This window comes from Hemiscyllium ocellatum (assembly GCF_020745735.1).
Source record: "Hemiscyllium ocellatum isolate sHemOce1 chromosome 27 unlocalized genomic scaffold, sHemOce1.pat.X.cur. SUPER_27_unloc_24, whole genome shotgun sequence".
Lineage (NCBI taxonomy): Eukaryota > Metazoa > Chordata > Chondrichthyes > Orectolobiformes > Hemiscylliidae > Hemiscyllium > Hemiscyllium ocellatum.
In genome coordinates this window covers 514,386-526,063 of record NW_026867492.1, presented here as the reverse complement: position 1 = coordinate 526,063, position 11,678 = coordinate 514,386, and the positions used below count along the sequence as shown (strand labels likewise).

Genomic DNA, 11,678 nt, shown 5'->3' with positions numbered 1-11,678 from the left:
AATAGGAAGGTTTTATGAGGATTTGGGCCAAGTGCTGTCAAATGGGACTGGATTAGATTAGGATATCTGGGCTGCATGGACGAGTTGGAGTGAAAGGTCTGTTTCCGTGCTGTACATCTGTGTCACTCTGTGAGACTCCATGGGATTATCTGCCTAAGAGAGCAGTTGAGACAGCTTCATGAAGTATATTGAAGACACAGTTGGATGGGTTTTTGCATGGTAGGGGAATTAAAGGTAGTCGGGATAATGCAGGTTGGTGGAGCTGTGATCTTAATGAATGACGAAGCAGGCTTGACCAAATGGTCCTCTCCTCCTGCTTCTGTTACTATGAATCTGCAATACTGCGTTTCCCGCGACAGGAGTTTTCCCACGGCACAAAGGAGGTTTTCTAAAATAAATTTAAACCCCTTGCTTTGCTTGAACTCAAACTGCATTGACTTGGAGGAGAGTGGGATTTGCAAAGTCTCCTCCCCTCCACACGTGCCTCAACTGCAGGACAGCTGTCCGGCCCGCCTCCATTGTTGACGTCACAATGCGGTGCAGCCCCGTCAGTTTCAGAGTGAAACTTCCTCTCTCTGGGCAATATCTGGGAGCAAAGCAATGTCACACCCTTTCCATATACCATCCTCCAGCAGGGAGGGGAGGTAGGGGTGGGTGAAACACTGTTCACTTGTAGCAACTGGAGTGAATCCAGGGAGGGGGCAGACGCTCCAAAGGTGCTCAAATACTTTCTATCTCTCTTAAAACTATTTTCCTTGTGTATTCACTCAGTTTGGCACGTGTACAGTTTGCACTCTCGAAAAGGATTGCTTCTTTACTCATGTTCACAACTAAAAGGTTAGATTCTCATGGATCTGAGCAGCATTTAAGGGATTGGCACATGTCAAAAAAATGCAGGGCCTTTGGGGCATGTGGCTCGTTGGTCTAGGGGTATGATTCTCGCTTCGGGCCTCCTACTGCGTGGACGTGCGAGAGATCCCGGGTTCAAATCCCGGACGAGCCCTTGCTTCTTACATTGCCTTGTGCGAAAACGGCCAATCAATTCTCTCAAAAAGCAGCTTCGTTCAACGAGATCCGACTTCCTGAATCAGGGATGGGGCAGAGCTACCATTACAATGAACGCAGCAAGGGCAACACTTATTCAAAGCGAAAACAAGTTTTACTTCACACAGAGGGTGGTGGGCGTTTGGAACGCATTGCCAGCAGAGGTGGTAGAGGCAGGCACGGTAGATTCATTTAAGATGCGTCTGGATAAATGCATGAGTGGGTGGGAGTAGAGGGATAAATACTTAGGAATTGACCAACAGGTTTAGACAGTACATTTCGATCGGCTCAGGCTTGAAGGGCCTGTTCCTGGGCTGTAAAATTTCTTTGTTCTTTGTTCTATATGATGTATATCTGATATTGTTGGCTGTTGTAAAAGTTTCTTTGTAATTATTATTCACCTTCTAATGTAGTAATGGAGTTACGTCCTTTTTTGTCATTTTTTTTAATTTAATAGGCCAGCAGGAAGTCATTCAGCAATTTTAATGCCTTTCTTTTCTCAAGCAGCCTTAACATTTCATTTTCATATCCTTGATTCAGCTCCATTTCCAGCATCTTTGTAGGCAGTTTGTTCCATGTTATTGTCACTGGAATGAAGTTTTCCTCCATACATACCGAAGCCTATCTGGCTGCATGAGGGTTTTCAGGTTTCTGTGGCCTGGATAATATGTGATCAGCAGGCATCTGGCAATCTAAAGGAATTGCCACCTATGTTATGTTCATTTAACTGTACTGACAGTGGTCACTTATTTTGTGATTTTTCTTTGCAGGAAGACGTGCAGAAAGAAATCTGAAAGCAAATGATACATCAACTTCTGACAGAGCCACTTGATTCATTGGGCCTTGAATATCAGCAGCCATTCCAATCAAGAAGACATGTTTGCTTGAAAGATTTTGGACGCTGGTGTGGCAGGAAGAATACTGAGACACCCGAGTGAGGGAGATTCAGTGCGCTGACTGTGAAAAGTGCTTCAAACCATTTACTCAGCTTAGGGGAATCAAACTCTCACCCCTCACGGTGGGGATAGACTGGTAATTTCAAACCCAGAGTAACACAAGGAAAGCTCCTTCAATGGGGAAACCGTGGAAATGTGGGGACCGTGGGAAAGGATTCCCTTCCCCATCCGTGCTGGAAACCCACAGACTCATTCACACCGGGAGAGGCCATTCACCTGCTCAGTGTGCAGGAAGGGCTTCAGTCGGATCTGCCATCTGCAGGCGCACGAGTGGGTCCACAAGGGAGAGAAGCCATTCACGTGCCCCATGTGCGGGAGAGGGGTCACTCAGACAGCTGCACTGCTGACCCACCAGCGGGTCCACACCGGAGAGAGGCCATTCACCTGCTGTCAGTGCCGGAAAGGATTCACCTGCTCCTCCCACATGCGGAGGCACCAGTGAGTTCACGCGCCATCGCAGGGGGATTGAAGGAGCGATGGCCGAGTGCCAAGTGCTTATGCACGAAACGCGATTCTCCTGCCCCTTGGATGCTGCCTGACCTGCTGAGCTTTTCCAACACCACGCTCTCGACTCTGATCTCCAGCATCTGCAGTTTTCACTTTCTCCTCGAGGGCAAGGTTGGACTTGTCTTTTATTCACTCATTCACTCCTTACAGCCTCTCCTTTGTTGTGGCCTAACTGCACATACATCAATGCAAGTTTCAGAAAGATTTTTGCAGCTTTTTTTTGGAAAAAATAACATTCTTCCCGACTTTAACGAAGTTTCTGAATATACGGTTTTAGTTATTCTCAATTTTAAATATCAACTATTTCCCACATGCTGTGTTTCCCTGGTAAAGTCATCACCATCCATTCTCTCTCTCCCCTGAGAAAGACTTCATACAGCGATCAAAGAGGGCTGAGGCACGAGAAAGGACGATTGTGGGGGTGCAGGGGATGGTGGAGAAAGGAGGGAAATGGACAGGGGAACAGACTGGGGTTCAGAGCGTTCGGGGGGAGAATAGAGGGTGCAGTGTGAGGAGAGAGAATGGGCAGGGGGCAGTGAATGGGGAGAAAATGGACAGGGGGCAGAATGTGAAGAGAGAGACGGCACAAATGCCACCTTCTCCAGACCTGGTGTCAATGTCCCACGAACTGGAACCCACTCCTCCCACATTTCTCAATATACACGTGGCTAAGGCAGTGGAACCATATCATCCCTACAGGCCATTCACACCGACCTTCCCAACAGCATCCCACTTAGACTCACTCGATTAGGCTACAGCCCTGCAGTTCCCCATGGCTATTTCCTGATGAAGGGTTTTGCCTGAAACGTCAATTCTCCTGGTCCTCGGATGCTGCCTGACCTGCTGTGCTTTTCCAGCTCCACACTCTCGACTCTAATCTCCAGCATCTGCAGTCCTCACTTTCGCCCAGTAAGGGGTAAATGTTCTATTCCTAGTCTTTTAGATCTTTTAAAATCTTTCTCCCACACCCTAAGCCTTTACCCTCTAGTTTTGGAATACCTCTACCCTGGGGAAAGGACAGAAACGTTGAGCAGCCAGACAAAATGCAAAAGAAATAAAATGTCGAGGCACAGGGAAAAAAAATCGGCAAAATAAAATAGCGTCGGCATTTGTCTCCCGTATTCGCATTTGGACGCTTAATATTTGTTATGATCGGGAGGTGCCCGTGTTGGACTAAGGTGTACGTGTTCAACGTTGGACTGTTGTGCTGTATCAGAGTTGAATATTGTGGCGCTGGAAAACCACAGTAGGTCAGGCAGCAACTGAGGAGGAGGGTTGACGTTTCGGGCACGAGCACTTCATCAAGAGTGACGTGTGGATAGACAAAGGGGCCTCAGTGTCCTTCTACACCAGTCACTGCCAGTTGTCAGAAAGTGCAGCAAGCAATGAGCAAAGCAAGTGGTATATCAGCGAGAGGAATTGAGTTCAGAAGTGAGGATGTCTTCCTGCAGTTAGGTCGGTTATTGAATTTATTCAAGGCTGAGTTCATGTGACTTTGAAGAACGAAGAAGTTATGGGAGGAGGCAAGAAAATGGTTTTAAGACCAGTACAGAACAGTTACAGAGTCATACAGCACAGAAACAGACCATTCAGTCGAACACGTCCATGCTGATGGTGTTCTGAAACTAAACTGGTCCCACCTGCCAATGATTGGCCCATATCCCTCCGAACTTTCCCTATTCATGTACTTATCCAAATGCCTTTTAAACATTGTAACTGTACCTGCATCCAGCAACTCCTCTGGACATTGATTCCTCACACGATCTACTCTTTATCTTTTAGAAAAAAGGTGCCCCTCATGTCTTTTTAAAATATTTCTTTCTTCACCTTCAAAATTTGCTCCCTAATCTTGAAACACCCACACTAGGGAAAGAATACTTGCCGTTCACCTCATTTATACCTCTCATGATTTTATAATCCTCTCTAAGGTCACCTCTCAATCTCTGATGCTCCAGTGAAAAAAGTCTCAGCCTATCCATCTAGATGCAGGTATGTTTATATCCAGTTATGAACTGTTCAATGCTGGTGCCAGCTGGAAATATAAATGACCTATTCCTGCTTCCAATTCTCTCACTGTGTCCAGGACAGCAGGAGACCATACAACATAGGTGCAGAAATTAAGCCATTTAGTCCATCAGATCTGCTCCACCATTCAATCACGGCTTATATGTTTCTCAACCCCATTTTGAAATATGGATTTTGGAAAGGCAGATCAGGGCAGGATCCACACATTTAATGGGGAGTGTTGTTGAATATACATACCTTGGAGTGCTGGTTCATAGTGGAGTCGCAGGTAGACAGGATAGCAAAAAAGGTATTTGGTATATTTGCTTTTATAGGTCAGTGCATTTCAATATAGATGTTGGGAGGTCATGTTGCGGCTGTACAGGACATTGATTAGGCCACTTTTGGAATACTGCATTCGGTTCTGGTTTCACTGCTACAGGAAAAGTGTTACGAACTTTTGCAAGGATTTGGAAAAGATTTACAAGGCTATTGCCAAAGTTGGAGGGTTTGATCTATCTGGAGAGGTTGAATCGGCTGGGCTGTTTTCTCTGGATCATTGGGGGCTGAGGGGTGACTTTATAGAAGTTCATAAGGAGCATGGATAGGGTGAATAGCCAAAATCTTTTCCCCAGAGTAGGGGTTTCCAAAACTAGAGGGCATAGGTCTGAGGTGAGAGGGGAAATATTTAAAAGGAACTTTACAGGCACCTTTCTTACCAAAGGGTGTTGTGTGTATGGAAAGAGCAGCCAGAGGAAGTGGTGGAGGCTGGTATAATTAAAGCATTTTAAAAGGCATCTGGTAATAGGGAGAATTGAGAGGGATATGGGTTATGTGCTGACAAATGAGACTATGTTAATTTGGGATATCTGGTCAGCACGGACAATTTGGACTGAAGGAAAGCAGAAGTGTCATTGTGAAGACTGGACTTTCAGAGCAGCTTTCAAGGATGTTTCGTCCTTACTGGGAGCAGAGGCTACAATGAAATCTTTCATTTGTGAGACAGCAACTGAGTGAGTGAGGACATCCAGAATATTGGTGGAAAGTGGGAATTTGTTTTAATGTGGAGTTGAAGTGATTGAAGTAAAGTGTGCTGAGCAGGGAGCCTAGTGAAGGGTTAGGTGAGTTTTTGTTTTAAACTGCTCATTTCTTTCAGCCTCCAACATTGTATTTCCAATGCTGTCCATCATTGGGAGCGGTGAATCAGTAACTGGTAGCGTTAGAAGCCTTACGATTTTCAGTACTGCAGGTATTGCATTGTCTCATCAGCTTTGGAAAGGTTACTGGCAGCAGCGGGAGGTGTGGGCTGTATTCACTAGAAATGATTAAGCAATTAGATAACACACGTACAAGAGGGCAGGGTGGGATTTGTCTTTCGATTTGCAGAAGGTGGGAGTTTCTGGTGCTGCGGTCCATGGCAAACACAACTGCGATAAATCATAGAATCACTACAGCGTGGAAGCAGGCCATTCATCGCATCAAGTCCACACTGACCCATCCAACGAGCATGCCACCCAGACCCACGCTATCTAGTCGTTTCTGCCGGTGAGTGAGACTAGGTCACAAGATTAGGGAGTAGGTTTAAGACAGAGGAGAAGGAACTGCTTTTCCCGGAGAGTGTGAATCTATGGAAGTCTCTGCCCAAGGAAGCAGTAGAAGCAGCCATATTCAAGACATAGTTCGATGGGATTTTGTATAGTAGGTGAATTTAGGATAGTCAGGATAATGCAGGTAAGAGGAGCTGAGACGATGGATAGATGAGCCATGATCTTAATGAATGGTGGAGTAGCTCGATGGACCAAATGGCCTACTCCTGCTTCTATTACTGCGAATGTATAAACATGCATTTTTCATGGCCAATCCGAATCAAGGCAGGTGAGCAATGTAGTGATGTGGAAAATGAACATCAGAGAATGATAGAAAGGGACACGGAAAGTAAATGTCCCAGTCCAAAGATGTGCAGGTCAGGTCAAATGACCATGCTAAATTGTCCATAGTGTTAGGTTCATTAATCAGAAAGAAATGGGTCTGGGTGGGCTACTCTTCAGGGTGTCGGTGTGGACTTGTTGGGCCGAAGGGCCTGGTTCCACACACTAGGGAATCTAATCTAATCAATCAAAACTGGATTCTACAAAATTGAAACCGAAGACTGTCTGGCTGAATGTGTGCTGCAATGTAACAAAACTGAATGAATTGACTGCACACATTGAAGAGAATAATTATGATCTGAGACTCCTTACAGGGACATGGCTTCAGGATGACAAGGATTGGATCTGAATATTGAGGGGGTACGTGACATTCAAGTTGAATAGGAAGCGAGGTAAAGATAGAGGGTTGGCACTGCTAATCAAAGCACTAATAACATGGTACTCTGGTGTCAGCTCGGATTTCAGGTCCTGATTTCTCTGTCCTCTTCTCCATGTTCCCACAGAGTAAGATGTTGTCTGTTCTCAGCTCAGCTGGCTTTCTGCTGAGCCCCTTTTACACCTTCCAGAGCAATAAAACATTCAGTCGATCAAGGCCCAATCCAAATATTCTCAGTCTGATAACCATCCAGACTGAGAGAGTAATCGGAGCAGGGAATAAAACAAGAAAAATGAAACAAAATTAGACATAAATGCACATTTGGTGCTTAAAGTGTGTTAATTAGATAGTAGAACAGAATTAGGGGTCTCCCAGGATTCTTATCATCCCCTACTTGAGGAATTCTCTCTCCCTAAAAATATTTACATCAACAGAAATAAAACATCTTTTATCAAATAGACATAGAGATTTACAGCACGGAAATAGACTTTTTAATCCAACACATCCATGCTGACAAGATGTCCTGTATAAATCTAGTATCCCATTTGCCAGCATTTGGCCCATATCCCACCAAACCTTTCCTATTCACACACCCATCCAGATGCCTTTTAAATGTTGTAATTGTACCAGCCTCCACCACTTCCTCTAGCCTATTTACCCTATCCATGCCCCTCATGATTTTATAAATGTCCATAAGATCACCCCTCAGCCTCCGACACTCCAGGGAAGCAGCCCCATCCTATTCAGGCTCTCCTTATACCACAAACCCTCCAACCCTGGCGACATCCTTATCAATCTTTTCTGCACACTTTCAAGTTTCACAACATCGTTCGTATCCTATCATAGGGAGACCTGAATCGAATGCAATAATCCAAAAGTGGCCAAACCGATGTCCTGTACAGCTACAACATGACCTCCCAACTCCTATACCAAATGCATTCAATGGGCCAAATGGCCTATTTCTGCACTGCAGCGATTTAATGATGTGATTTTGTATCAGAGTCAATGTCAGTCACTATCTCTGGTTTATGGTGTGTCAGGGTGGGATCACTGGTACCAGAATTGCATGCAATACTCCAAACGTGGCCTAACCAATATCTTCTACAGTCGCAACATGACCTCCCGACTGCTGCAGTCGTGCACTGACTAATAAAGGCAGGCATATCAAACACCTTCTTCACTATCCTGTCTGTGTGCGACTCCCCTTTCAAGGAACTATGAACTTACCATCGAGCCATACAGCATGATCATGGACCTTTGGTCCAACCAGTCATGCCAACCATAATCCCAAACTAAATCAGTCTCTCCTGCCTGCTGTTGGCCTGTATCCCTCCAAACCTTTCCTATTCATGTACCAAAACAAATGTATTTTTATTGTACCCGCATCCATCGCTTCCTGAGGAGGTTCATTCCACACATCAACCACCCTCTCTGTAAAATTAGTCTTTGAATGGCAAGGACAAAATGGTTCATTAAAATAAACAGCTTCTACCAAACCCCCTACAGCAGATATTTTAGGAACTCTGGAGTCTCTCAAATCGGTATTTCCAGGGAGTGGAGGGGGGAGTAAAGTGTTGGATTCACAGAGGTGGGCGTCTTCTGAGAGTGGAAAGCTAAAATTAAACCCCGTGCTTTGCTAGAACTCAAACCGCATTGATGTGGAGGAGAGCGAAAGGAGTTAGCAAAGTGTCCTCCCCTCCCCATGTGCTTCAGCTGCAGGGCAGCGCAGGCGCAGTGCGTCCCCCCACCCCATTGTGGACGTCACAACGTGGAGGCAGCCCTGTCAATTTCAGAGTGAAACTCCCTCCCTCTGGGTAACATCTGGGAGCAAAGCACTGTCTCCCCCTTTCCATTCCTCATCTTGGGAGGGGGAGAGAGAGAGGCATTTGGGGGTTGGGGGGGTGGGGTGGAGACTGTTCACTTGTAGCAACTGGAGTGACTCCATGGAGGGAGCAGGCTCTCCAAAGGTGCTTAGATGCTCTCTGTCCCTCTCAAAGGTATTTTCCTTGTGTATTACCTCAGTTTGGCACGTATACAGTTAGCACCCTGGAAAAGGTTTGCTTCTTACCTAATGTTCAGAATTATAAGGGTAGTTTCTCATGGAACAGAAAAGTATTTAAGGGATTGGCACATTGATTTCAAATGTAGATATATGTTGCTTCAGATGGTGTATATCTGATATTGTTGGCTGTCATAAAAACTTTGTGGCTATGATTTTACACCTTCTAATGCAGTAATAGAGTTACATTCTATATTTCGTGTCTTTTTTTATTTACTAGGACAGCAGGAAGTCATTCAGTAACTTCACTGGCTTTCTTTTCCCAAGCAGCCTTAACATTTCATTATCATATTCTTGATTCAGCTCCATTTCCAGCACCTTTGTTGACAGCTTGTTCCAGGTTATTGCGATCTAAATTAAGTTTTCCTCCATACACACTTAAGGCTATCTTGTTGCATGAGGGTTTTCTGTGTCCTGCATAATATATGGTCAGCATTCATCTAGCAATCTACAGGAATTTCCACCAATGTTATGTTCACTTAACAGTACTGACAGTGATCACTCAATTTGTGATTTTTTTTTGCAGGAAGACATGCAGAAAGAAATCTGAAAACAAATGATACATCATCTTCTGACAGCGCCACGTGAGTCAATGGGGCTTGAATATCAGCAGCCATTCAATTCAAGAAGAAATGTTTGCTTTTGTCTGTGTGAAAGATTTTGAACACTGGTTTGGCAGGAATAATACTGAGACACCCGAGTGAGGGAGATTCAGTACGCTGTCTGTGAAAAATGTGTCAAACAATTTACTAAGCTTGGGGGATCAAAATCTCACCCCTCACAGTGGGGAGAGACAATGCATCCATTCTGTTTTTAATTTCAAACCCAGCGTGACACAAAGAATGCTCCCCTTATGGGGAAACCATGGAAATGTGGGGACTGTGAGAAAGGGTTCCCTTCCCCATTGGGGCTAGACACCCACAGATGCGTTCTCACTGGGGAGACGCCATTCTCCTGTTCAGTGTGAGGGAAGGGATTCAGTTGGCTGTGCAGCCTGCAGACACACCAGCAGGTTCACATCAGGGAGAGGCCGTTCTCCTGCTCTGTGTGCAGGAAGGGGTTCTCTCAGACATCTGCACTGTAATCTACCAAAGGGTCCATATCATGGAGAGGGCGTTCATCTGCTTTCAGTGTGGAAAGGGCTTCACCCGCTCCTCCCACCAGCGGAGCCAGCAACGAGTTCTGGATTTTCTTTTAGGATGTAACTCTGAAGATGGACAAGGGAGATCCAGTGGATGTAGTGTACCTGAACTTTCAGAAAGCCTTTGATAAAGTCCCACATAGGATGTTAGTGAGCAAAATTAGGGCGCATGGTATTGGGAGCAAAGTACTGACTTGGATTGAAAGTTGGTTGGCTGACAGGAAACAAAGAGTCATAATAAATGGCTCCATTTTGGAATGGCTGGCGGTGACCACAGGGATCAGTGCTGGACCGCAGCTTTTTACAATATATATTAATGATATAGAAGATGGTATTAATAGTAATATTAGCAAATTTGTTGATGATACAAAGCTGGGTGGCAGGGTGAAATGTGAGGAGGATGTTAAGAGATTACAGGGTGACCTGGACAAGTTAGGTGAATGGACAGATGCATGGCAGATGCAGTTTAATGTGGATAAATGTATGGTTATCCACTTTGATGGCAAGAACAGGAAGGCAGAATACTACCTAAATGGAGTCAAGTTAGGTAAAGGGGCAGTACAAAGAGATCTGGGTGTTCTTGTACACCAGTCAATGAAGGCAAGCATGCAGGTACAGCAGGTAGTGAAGAAAGCTAATAGCATGCTGGCCTGGAATATTGTGTGCAGTTCTGATCTCCAAATTTGAGGAAAGACATTCTGGCTATTGAAGGAGTGCAGCATAGGTTCATGAGGTGAATTCCTTGAATGGCAGGACTATCTTATGTTGAAAGATTGGAGCGACTGGGCATGTATACCATTGAGTTTATAAGAGTGAGGGGGATCTGATTGAGACGTGTAAGATAATTAAAGGATTGGACACTCTGGAGGCAGGAAACATGTTTCCGCTGATGGGTGAGTCCTGAACCAGAGGACACAGCTTAAAAATAAGGGGTAGGCCATTTAGGACAGAGATGAGGATAACCTTCTTCAACCAGAGAGTGGTGGGTGTGTGGAATGCTCTGCCCCAGAAGGCAGTGGAGGCCCAGTTTCTGGATTCATTTAAGAAAGAGTTGGATAGAGCTGTCAAGGATAGTGGAATCAAGGGTTATGTAGATAAGGCAGGAACAGGATACTGATTGAGGATGATCAGCCATGATCATAATGAATGTTAGTGCAGGCTCGAAGGGCAGAATGGCCTACTCATGTGCCTATTGTCTATTGAGTTCATGTGCCATTGCAGGGGGATTGAAGGAACGACGGCTGAGTGCCATTATCGACTGGACTATCAACCCAGTTCCAGGGATTCCCGGGGTTTGAATCCCGCCGAGGCAGATGGTGGGATTGGAATTCAATCAGAAATTTGAAGTTCTGAATCTAATAATGAAACCATTTTTGGGGGGAGAAACTGCCATCTAATTCACTCATGTCCCTTTTAGGAAAGGAAACGACCATTGTGGGAAAGGCTCCCCCCCCCCCCCCCCCCCCACCCTTTTGGCAATGAATGGGAGTAAATTAAATGGATACGGTGTGTGGGTTGAAATTGCTGAGTGAGGCAATACTTCCTTCAGCTTAAGGCTGTACCAAGGACCAATTATAAAGGGACAACTCGGTGCTGACCAACAATAAAGGAAGTGGATTTGGGAGGAGTGTGTGAGCTTTGAGCTGTTTTAAAAAAAAGCTTC

General features: G+C 45.2%; 1 non-coding gene across 1 annotated transcript; it reads left to right on the top strand.

Moving 5' to 3' along the window:
• The first annotated feature begins 913 nt into the window (after nucleotides 1-913).
• Nucleotides 914-1,003, top strand: trnap-cgg (transfer RNA proline (anticodon CGG)). The gene is given in 2 exon segments: nucleotides 914-949; nucleotides 968-1,003. It is a non-coding gene; the product is annotated as a tRNA-Pro (tRNA).
• The last annotated feature ends 10,675 nt before the right edge of the window (nucleotides 1,004-11,678 follow it).